Source organism: Schistocerca serialis, chromosome 2 (assembly GCF_023864345.2).
Source record: "Schistocerca serialis cubense isolate TAMUIC-IGC-003099 chromosome 2, iqSchSeri2.2, whole genome shotgun sequence".
Classification (NCBI taxonomy): Eukaryota; Metazoa; Arthropoda; class Insecta; order Orthoptera; family Acrididae; genus Schistocerca; species Schistocerca serialis.
Window position 1 is genome coordinate 518,265,642 of NC_064639.1, and position 12,227 is coordinate 518,277,868.

Below are 12,227 nucleotides of genomic sequence, written 5' to 3' on the forward strand. Positions count from 1 at the left end.
TGATGAGCCCATGTTTCATCCCATGTGACGACGTTCGACAAAAAATTGTCACGATAAGCCTCGTACTGCGAAGGCAGTTCCGCAGAGATGGTCTTTCGTTGCTCTTTATGGTCCTCTGATGTACACGCCTTTGATTAACGCAAGTGGTAGCCGATTGGTTGCGCACTACTAACAAAGACGTTCGGTTTGCAGCGAGGTATTCGATTGTGATCAGTCGATGCCTTCGGATAAGAGTGTTGGATTTCCCAACATTACAGCACTGGAGACGTCACAGCTGTGTGCGACCCGCCGGCAGGCTGGAGATCGGACAGGTTTGCGCAATCTTGTTGCGATGATGACAGACTATTCGCCCAATCACTCACGGTGCTTTTGTTCACTGCCTGGTCTCCGCAGACATTTTGCAAGCTTCTATGAATACCTGCGATGCTCTGGTTTCCGCCAAAAGAAACGCAGTGACAGCTCTCTGCTTCGAACATACATCCGTTAAAGGTTACGGTGTATAGTGTTGCCACCTATCGGGACTTCATATAGGGGCTGAAGCGGGAGTATTTCACGAAGTCCGCATTTTTCAACCTAAACTGGCCGAAAAAAATGTGTTGCATTACTTATTGAAGGCCTCTCGTACATTTAACCGAGTGAGAGATGTACGACGCTGCTATTTTCTTTTTTCGTTTTTAATTCAAGTTGGCTAGTACATATAAGTGCAAGGGGTGATTGAAGAATCGTGGGAAATACGTGCTTGAACATAAAAACAGATGCATGCCAATCTGCAGGTTGTGCTGTTGTATGTGATGAAGAACGGCATCTTTGCAAAGCCCTCAATACATTATGAGTATCAGACATGACCAGAACAGTGTTCTGTTTAGTTGCAAGTGCATCACGTTGACACTAAGTTTGAACGTGGCCAAATTGTTGACGTTCATATAGTCGGCGCTTCCGCAACCAAGAGATGGCCGAAGGATTTGGTGTTTCGAGCGGCACCGTATCGAAGATGTATACTGCATACAGGGAAAGCGGAAAAATATCGTCCACTAAGTCATACCAGAGACGAACGTGTATGTTGAGTGACCGAGACAGATGGTCGTTAAAGAGGGCTGTGTCGAAAAATAAAAGAGCGATAGTTGCTAAAGTCACTGAAAAACTGAATGCTGCACTCGCTAACTCCGTCAGAACCGAAGCAATAATAAGGGAGCTACATAAACTGGGAATTACAGGGCAAACTGGAATTAAAAAATAACACACGATATTGAAGCAAATGCCAGAAATACCGAAGCCATAAAATATGGACTATGGAGCAATGGAAGAAAATCATTTGGTTGGATTAGTCTTGTTTCACACTGCTTCCAACTTATGGCCAAGTTTAACACTCAAGACCGAAAGCGGCGAGTGTTCGGTGATGAATTGGGCAGCCACATCGTGGTTTTCCAAGGGAACCATGGTTGCTCCACCTTGTGGACAGACGATTCAGGTGGCAGTGCAAATATTAGTTAGGTGCCACTGCAGGGACTCACGAAGGCCTATCCCACACTACTGTGGCCAATATCGGTTCAGAAAATACTGCCCAGGATTATGTCGCCATCTTGGCTAACCATGTTCATTCCATAGTATATGGTTTGTTCCCCAACGGTCATGTTGTGTTACAAGACGCCAGGACTGCTGTTCAAATCGTCCAGGACCTGTTTCGTGAGCACAAGAATGAGTAGTCGCATCTGCCCTGCCCACCAGTCACCAGATCTGGATATTATTCAGCCTTCGTGGTCTCCATCTTCGTTACCTGAACTTGCCACTATTTTGCAGCAAGAATGATATAAAATCCCATTGAAAACCACGCAGTAGTGCAATTCATCCATTGTGAGACGACTGGAAGCTGTTTTGAATTCCAACGGTTTTCCTACACCGTGTTATGCGTGGTAATGAGTTTGGTTTTTTCCATACTTTTGTCCACCACTACACTTTGTAAGTTCTATCACTCTGCTCTTCGCGACGAAGTTGCGCTGTTCCGCATTTCGAATTAAACTGATTAAACGCGAAGTATGGAGAGCATTCTATATTGCTTTCTGTTTCGATTACAGCTTACAGATTAAAGTACTGCGGAGGTGGAAGTCGATGGGATTGCACCGGCACCCTCTCCGCATGATGAACTGATACTGCATGCAATCGCCGAGCCCCGAGGCGCCATCAGCTCTACGGCCGTGCTGCGCTGCTGCTGGCTTTACTTTTCACTTTGCGTGAATGACCCCTTGCGTCTCAACATTATACAGTCCTGGAAGCCCCTCTTTGCTTGATGAGGGCGAGGTCTCTCTGTTGCACTGGCTCCCGTTCCTGTTTTTCATACCTCTACTGTCTTAACTGCAAGTCGTGTAGCAGTTGAAACAGCCCCAGCATTCACCGGTTTTGATAGCCGAGTAATAACTCTACGAAGAGGAAAATCAATTTTTAATTTTATTGAGCCTCATTCTTATACGTAGTCGCAATCGACTCTTTCTTATTTTGTGTACGATTCAGAATGCTAAAATTGTTGCAGTTCAAAAATGGTTCAAATGGCTCTGAGCACTATGGGACTTAACATCTGAGGTCATCATTCCCGTAGACTTAGAACTACTTAAACCCAACTAACCTAAGGACAGCACACTCGTCCAAGCCCGAGGCAGGATTCGAATCTGCAACCGTAGCAGCAGCGCGGTTCCGGACTGAAGCGCCTAGAACCGCTCGGCCACAATGCAGTTCATTCGAATTAATAACCAAGTACGTGGGGTACGAAGTTACTTCCAGATCATTCAAACTAGGAGTCCATCAAACCTGTTAATCAGGGATTTTGATGAGTCCTATGTATGTTGTAGAGGGACCGGATCTGAGTACCTATCTAGCGGCTTTTCGTGCGATGTCTCCTAGCTAAGAAAAAGAAATGGATTTTTATGTTTTATTCGAACCTTTTATACTCTTAACAATAGTGATGCTTCGACGAAGCTATAGTAGCAAAGCGCCTGCATGCCTACATCGTACAGAATATCACTGTAGGCCATATGTCATTACAGATACAGACGAAAGTACTCATCTCTAATTTTGATCTTAGTTATGTAATTGATACTAATAAAACTGGTTGCCATTACCAATCGAAGTACAATAAACCCCTTGGTGAACAAGGAGCGATAACTGTCCCTGAGCAGACAAAAGATATGAACAAAATTAGTCACTCCTTCAGAGTGTACTACACTTACGTCAGGAAAGATTTTCCTTTGATTTTCCTTAAGTATGCAAGAACCATTCGGGAAATGTGGGAATTACGTATACAGAAAGATCATCCATTACCGGAATCGAGAATCTCGATTATTTTCGCCTGTTAATGACGTTGATACTGGCTAATGGCATGATATTGGTCTCAAGAGATTCCAGGATTTTCGGGAATGTTTTAATTTCAATAACATAAATGTGCTGTAAGTCATGCAAGAGGCAGGGGTCATAATGGTAAAAGTAAAACATCAAGCAACTAATGACTTTATTGTGAACATCAGGCAGGTAATGACTTTATTGCAAACATGAGGCAAGTAAGACTTTATTGCTCACATGACTCATCTTGGGATTTATCCATCATCACATATACAGAAGAGGTAACGTTTCAAGTTGTATGTGAAACAAATATTTGCAGATATTGCCATCCATTCAGCCTGAATACAGAATTGCTGTGTGTTTAATTTCAAGTTTTACGTCGGATAGCAATAGAAAAAGGAAATTTTTTTACCTGTGATATAATTAAACATTTACTGTTTTCGGATTTTTTCCTTTGATTCACCTGTAAAAATTTCCTTTTTGCCAAATTGAATAAGCCAACGGGAAGTATCCTATAGGTTTTGATGAGTGAGTTTGCGAGTACCTCCCTGGTACTGACTCCAGACAATGGAATAAAGCTTCAGAATTGATTGCACGGTTGATTTACGTGAAATGTTTCAAACTCTATACATGTGTACCTCCTTCATGTATAACCCACCCGTTTCTTCTTAACCGTCTGTTATGGCAATGCAACAAAATGGTTCAAATGGCTCTGAGCACTATGGGACTTAACTGCTGTGGTCATCAGTCCTCTAGAACTTAGAAATACTTAAACCTAACTAACCTAAGGACATCACACACATCCATCCCCGAGGCAGGATTCGAACCTGCGACCGTAGCGGTCACGCGGTTCCAGACTGTAACGCCTAGAACCGCACGGCCACTCCGGCCAGCGGAAATGCAACACTTCCATGTCTATTGTACACCGAAAAGGGGTGCGACCCTCCTCAACACGAATCTTGAGAGATCTTGTGCTTTTGGATAAGTGCTGTGGGTAAGATTAGTGTTGCAGGCAGGGATGGTCAAGGACAATGTGGGAGGGATCTGTCAATCTCTGATTTTATCCTACGAGTGCGACAATACTCTGTGGCGCCCATCCACACAGAGAAAAATGGCCAGTCATAATCATTAATTCTGCTCTATGATCGATGTGCTGGAAATATGTAGATAACCTCTTTGCATTGGTATAGGACGCTGTCTGGTATACTTCGATGTACATAGTCGAGTGGATGTACTGCACAGTCATTTAGATGCATTCGCAATCTAGTATATGGTACTTGCAAAGTAGTGGAGGGGTGATTTAGCAATGACGCAGAAATTAGGAAGCATTATACCGTGTCACTGATTGGTGTTGAAATTACGGAACAACAGATAAAATAGCTAAAATTGATCTCGCTATCAACTGCGGTGAGTATTACAGTGTCTTTCCCATCCCGACCATCCACCGGGTGCACTGTTGATTACCGCATAATGATTGACTGACGCCACTCGGTTGAGATTGAAGGAGCCTTTGTGGAACACTGGATATCTGTCATTTGTCGCTGCGGAGCATGGGATTAAAAGTAAAGGTCATCACCTTCATACAGTTGTTTGGAAGCGTTCCTCAATGCTACAGACTCATCCTATATCCATATGCTGCGAAGCACTCCACATGTTTCTATTTTTTAAATTGTTTTTCCACCAATAAGATGAGAATATCTCTTTCTATTTGTACTACCTCGCACGTGTTGTGAACAGCATCTTCCAGTGATGGTCAACAACGGAACAGTATTCATGTAAATGACTACAAAATGGAGGAACAATGCTTTTCGAAATGGAACACCGAGACATCCGCTACCCTGGCGAAGATGAGATTAATTCCATAGGTCATCTGCCGGCCGGAGTGGCCGAGCGGTTCTAGGCGCTTCAGTCTTGAACCGCGCGACATCTACAGTCGCAAGTTCGAATCCTGCCTCGGGCATGGATGTGTGTGATGTCCTTAGGTTAGTTAGGTTTAAGTAGTTCTAAGTTCTAGGGGACTGATGACCTCTGATGTTAGGTCCCATAGTGCTCAGACCCATTTGAACCATTTGTATAGGTCATCACCTTCGAATAGTTGTTGGATACGCTATACAATACCGCATACTCTTTCAGTTTTCATATGTTGCGTTGCCTTTTACAATTTTGTCAATCAGAAACATCGCCTCTGTGTTTTATTTCTATCAGTCTGTGTTGTGATAGCTGTATAGTTTACGCCATGCATGGTTCAGCTATCTGTGAGAGCCATTCGTTTAGCAGCAGCTGACACAGACCTCAAAGTCCTGGTAGAAAAAATAACGGGTATGGCGGTGTATACTGATTGGATGGGTTACGACCGAACAAACAACGTATTAAACTGCTTATGAAGAAAAAATAAGGAACACTCTCGTGAGATTGATGGTTGTTTGATATGGTCCTCCTACAGTCAGGTAACGAAAAATACACCGGTCCATGGAAGTAACTTCGATCACGAGCCACCTGCTCCACTGAACCAAAACCTGTATATTTAATATGATAACCACATATGGTCAATACCGGTTTAACCGATTTGGTTTAAATATATCATAAGGCAGGAATTCAGTAACAGTTAGCGGAATTTTTATTATTCGTAGGTTTTCTCCGTTGAATGGTACAAAATACTGAGGTGGGAGAAAATGTTTGGGTGATAGGGATCAACGCACCCTGAGAGATTCAGATCTGCTTCGGACTGCAGTACCTGTATGTAGTCAGCAGATGTATCGCACTGCAGTACCAAAATCCTCATTCTTCTCCCATGCTCTGAATGATGTGCAGGCTTCTAGATTTTGCCAAGAAAATGACTGCTCATACTATCTTTTCTACTACCTCATGTTGCAGGGGAAAGCTTTGTTTGGCGCTGGGCTTGTACATTGCACACAGTTGATGGAGCTATGACATGTTCCACTGAGGGGTCAAAACGCGGTCCTGTCCCGTTATCTCAGCTGTCCTGTTTCTCCATAGGATGCGGACGGTCTTAGATACATCACTCTCCGACTTCTGTTCAGGTTTGGCTTAAATTGGGATGATCACATGGACGAAGCTGCAGGGACGGCGGGCAGAGACTGAGGAGCAGTTACAAGATTCAGAGGGACTGTCTATAAAATAGTGCTGGAGTTTTTGCTGTATGGGATCCTTAGCAAATAGGTTCGAGAAAGGTGACTCGTTTCGAGGGATGAGAATGGCCTGAATATGATTCACCCGTGCTGTAATCATTAAAAGATATTTCTACAGGACCCAACACAAGTATGTGGTTGAATAGATAGACTCGATTCCAAACTGCGGACAGCATTTCTACGAGAAATAGCAACACTATCTGTATACTCAAGACCGCTTTTTGTGCAGTGTCATGGTAACGTAGTCGTTATCATCGTGTTTTTAACAGTGCTGTCCTTACGCGAAATTTATGTTGTGGGCTGTAGAATCACTCTGTGGTCAGCTTCAAATGTCGTTTCTCAATAGTGTTCCTCGAAAAGAACAGCGCCTTGCCTCCGTGGACCCCAGGTGACCTACCTGGTGAGTGTAATCCGACTACTGAAAAAAGAAGTAAATTACTCGCCTTGCAAAGCGACACTCATTATCACTTTAATTTATTAGCCTATCAATTTGGTAAAAATGACGTGACTCCTGGTGGCTGGAAGAGGTAGCTAGGGCATCATGGAATGATCCTTGACAGGCTTTTTTTTTCTTTTCGTTACGGAGATATCTTTTAACGAAATTTCAATCTCCCAACTACACAGGGCTAGACAGGCTCTAACGATTTGTATACAGACGCTAGTATGATAAAGCATCGCATTGGTAAAAAGGGACCTGCCATAGTATAAAAAGCAGCTAAATCCTTTTAAATTATAGCTTGTTGTCAAATGTATAATGATTGTTATGTCAAAAATCCTCCTCAGTTGCGAAATGTTACTGGTCTTTACCTAGGTTTCAGCTAGAGTAATCTAGCCTTCTTCAGAAGCATAAAATAAAATAAATAGTTTATTTTATGCTTCTGAAGAAGAATAGATTACTCTAGCTGAAACCTGGGTAAATACCAGTAACATTTTGCAGCCGAAGCAGATTTATGACATAATAATCTATCACAGTTGCTGACAGGGCTGCAACATGTTAAAAATTCTTAAAATGACTGTGTTCATTCCGACATGGGAGCCAATGGCATGAAAGTTTGTATTCTCATGTTATTTCATGTGCCTGAAATGTTTGTAATACACATGTGCATGACAGTTTATATACAGAGACTGAACACGAGAGAGACGCTCTCATGTCATCTAACTTGTCCATCAAGCTGAAAGAAATTGCTTAATTTAGATGTTTTTTCTTTGTAGTTTAAATTCTCGCATTTTCTTTACTCTGATGACTGTTTCGAAATAACGAGCACATTCTGCAGAGATCGGCAATTTTTTGCAGCAAAATAGTCTAAGCTGTTTTCCTGGTTTTACACTGGGTGGACATGTCTCTGCTGATCATCTGTAATCAGCAATGGTACACTTCACTGGATATCGCAAAATGATGAGATGCGAATTGCATACTGCAGTTGAACGTGAGAGCTACAGCGATTTTACTCATAAAACTAAAAAAAAAAAAAAAAAAAGGATTGCGCCTATTTTCATGGAAAGAGGGCATTTCTTATCGTCGCAATTGTGTTTTCCTTTTTGAATAGATGCTTGATTATAGGAGATGCGTTGACGTCAAATACAATTGTTCTCCATCACAGAATGGCTTCGACGACGGGTGTGGTGGTGCTGCTAAATCTCCCTTTTGTGTTGGCTAAGGGTCGGCACCTCAAGACAGGCTGCGTACCGTGGCGGCAGCGGATAATAGCAGACGGCCTGATAAGACCAGTGGCAGCAGAGGGGTGGCAGTGGGCCACAGAGAAAGCGCTCGAGGGAGAAGCTAGCCATTTGATCTGGAGCGTAATCTTGAATTTCATTGCTGTTCCAGAGGAATCCAGTCTTTCTGAGAAACATGTTTAACAAATTGCAAGATAGACTTGCGTTGATAAACAAAATTGTTCTCCATCACAGAAAGGTGGGCTGCTGGGTGGGGGGGGGAGAGGGGGGAGGGGGGGGGGGGAAGGGAGGGGCGTGTCTACAGTGGGTGGTTGCTGGACACAGCCGTGTTCGGACCAAGGGCGGCGTGTGGCAACTGTGTTGCTATATTTCAGATGAACAATTGTACTTGAGGCGGCCATCCTTTTATCTTCTATTGCTTAGTTGACTATACATGCTATTGTGTTGGCGAAGGCGGAAGGGCGGTAGAGTGCAAAGCATGGCGGAGCAGCTGGCCGTTTGAAAAGCCTGTGTGCTGCCAGTAGGTGGATAGATGTAGATAGGTTGGGAGGGAGGGAAAGGATGAGTGGATATAAGGGGGCCTCTATTTTCGGCAGTTTGTGTGTGCCTCTCGAAGTGGACTTACTTTCAACTACTGCCCCCTCTGCAGTCTTTTGCGACGACGATTTTCCCCAGTACATTTGTTGCATTATAACCTGTTCATTACATGTGCTGCTTTCTTCATGACAAGTTTGAAGTGTAATTAGAACTGTGATGCATTTTTACATCAGTTTTGGTAACATATATTGGCTTTGGTTACCTGGGTCGCAGGGTGGTTTTTGAGCAGGTGTCTGTAGTGAATTCTGAAGTCAAACAAGGATAAATACTATCCTCAACTGTTTGCTTATAGGTAATACACTTTTTAAACTTCTCTCTGTCCAACACCAGCATCTCATCAGTTGAACATACACTCCTGGAAATGCAAAAAAGAACACATTGACACCGGTGTGTCAGACCCACCATACTTGCTCCGGACACTGCGAGAGGGCTGTACAAGCAATGATCACACGCACGGCACAGCGGACACACCAGGAACCGCGGTGTACGCCGTCGAATGGCGCTAGCTGCGCAGCATTTGTGCACCGCCGCCGTCAGTGTCAGCCAGTTTGCCGTGGCATACGGAGCTCCATCGCAGTCTTTAACACTGGTAGCATGCCGCGGCAGCGTGGACGTGAACCGTATGTGCAGTTGACGGACTTTGAGCGAGGGCGTATAGTGGGCATACGGGAGGCCGGGTGGACGTACCGCCGAATTGCTCAACACGTGGGGCGTGAGTTCTCCACAGTACATCGATGTTGTCGCCAGTGGTCGGCGGAAGGTGCACGTGCCCGTCGACCTGGGACCGGACCACAGCGACGCACGGATGCACGCCAAGACCGTAGGATCCTACGCAGTGCCGTAGGGGACCTTACCGCCAGTTCCCAGCAAATTAGGGACACTGTTGCTCCTGGGGTATCGGCGAGGACCATTCGCAACCGTCTCCATGAAGCTGGGCTACGGTCCCGCACACCGTTAGGCCGTCTTCCGCTCACGCCCCAACATCGTGCAGCCCGCCTCCAGTGGTGTCGCGACAGGCGTGAATGGAGGGACGAATGGAGACGTGTCGTCTTCAGCGATGAGAGTCGCTTCTGCCTTGGTGCCAATGATGGTCGTATGCGTGTTTGGCGCCGTGTAGGTGAGCGCCACAATCAGGACTGCATACGACCGAGGCACACAGGGCCAACACCCGGCATCATGGTGTGAGGAGCGATCTCCTACACTGGCCGTACACCACTGGTGATCGTCGAGGGGACACTGAATAGTGCACGGTACATCCAAACCGTCATCGAACCCATCGTTCTACCATTCCTAGACCGGCAAGGCAACTTGCTGTTCCAATAGGACAATGCACGTCCGCATGTATCCCGTGCCACCCAACGTGCTCTAGAAGGTGTAAGTCAACTACCCTGGCCAGCAAGATCTCCGGATCTGTCCCCCATTGAGAATGTTTGGGACTGGATGAAGCGTCGTCTCACGCGGTTTGCACGTCCAGCACGAACGCTGGTCCAACTGAGGCGCCAGGTGGAAATGGCATGGCAAGCCGTTCCACAGGACTACATCCAGCATCTCTACGATCGTCTCCATGGGAGAATAGCAGCCTGCATTGCTGCGAAAGGTGGATATACACTGTACTAGTGCCGACATTGTGCATGCTCTGTTGCCTGTGTCTATGTGCCTGTGGTTCTGTCAGTGTGATCATGTGATGTATCTGACCCCAGGAATGTGTCAATAAAGTTTCCCCTTCCTGGGACAATGAATTCACGGTGTTCTTATTTCAATTTCCAGGAGTGTATTTCCAGCAAAAAAAAAAAAAAAAAAAAAAAGGAAGTGACTTACACCCCCGCCTTTTTCCCTCCAGCTTGTAGGTGAAGGGTAGAGCTTGAGTGTGTCTGTCACAAGTTGAGTGGTTCAAATGTTCAGATGTGTGTGAATCCTAAGGGACCAAACTGCTTAGGTCATCGGTACCTAGACTTAACCACTACTTAAACTAACTTATGCTAAGAGCAACACACACACCCATGCCCGAGGGAGGACTCCAACCTCCCGCGGGAGCGGCCGCATAGTCCGTGACATAGCGCCTCAAACCACACAGCCAGTTGAGTGTTTTGTAAAATTACTTCCCAACAGGATAACACCAGTTGTTCAATATGGTCAGTTTTTGGGCTGTATTGCGATTTTAGGGCGTCCCTGTGTAGCGCTACGCATATAGTTGTGCAATTACGTCCAACACTTATGATTAATTATGTAATTAGGACCTATCTTTGCTTCATTTTCCCAACCAAAATAAATAAAGTATACTAACCTAACCTTCCTCTCCTGCATCTGGACAATTTCCATGTGTTGGAGGGGGGGGGGGGGGGGGAATCACTTGGACTTTCCTTCCAGTAGAAGCAGGGGAGTCCACTTGGGCTTTCCATCCAAAAGGACCACTGTTCGAGTCCCGGAAAGGGCGCCACCATTTTTAATTTCCTGCCAATTCCTGGGGTGATGGGATGTCTATACAGCCCTGGGATGTAGGAATTCCCACCAAACTTCGAAATTCCCTTCAAATTTCGAAATACCCCCAAAATTCTAAATTCCGGCCGGTAGGGTACTTGTGGGACGGAGGGGGTGGATGAGGGTGCGGAGGGGTCTGGGGCCTACGTGCAGACTGAGAAAAACACATGATGTCATCCGGGATGAGGGTTGTTGTGGTCGGAGGTGGGGGTGGGAGTAGTCAGGGGGGGGGGTGAACTAACTGATCAATTTATTTAATTAGCATATCAATTTGATATTAAAATTTCGGTGATGCCCCCACTGCCCTACTACTGTCATGATGTACGCTACGTGATGAGTCCATGTCAGTTTGCAGGCGAAGTAGCTTAGCACGTTTATGAGGTGGGAGTGGGAGTCTTTAGGGGCAAAGCTGAAGTTCTTGGGTGAAATAATTGCGTCTTTTCCTCGTGAATTACACCAGGTTTTTCGGGCAACAGAGGAAGTCTATTTCCAAACTCCAATGTGGACAGCGTTTCACATGCGTCGTCAAGTCGTAATTTTGTCACCCAAAAGCACGGTGAGTTGGCACAGAATGCAAATGTCGGCCGCGTACAGAAGAACTATGAAGCTGGGGCTAAACAGACTCTCTAGGGTGACGACATACAGCGTACATAGTAAGGGAATCACATCGCATTCTGCAGGAAGCCACAGCACATGATGCTAGGGCAATGTAAAACGTTGTCGTGGTCAAAGATGTGTATGGTCGACAGCCGATCAAACCATATATAGTTTGTAAAAGAGTCATCGGGAGGATTAGCTGAGGTATCAAGACACTGTCATAAGCCCTCGAGAAGTGATGTAATACTGTCTAAAGTACCTCTGCCCTTGCGAAAATTGTATTGTGTCTGTGGGAGCAGTTCCTGGTTTTCCAACCCCTCTGCCCTTGCGAAAATTGTATTGTGTCTATGGGAGCAGTTCCTGGTTTTCCAACCACCATTATAAACGGAGTTCTAGGAGATT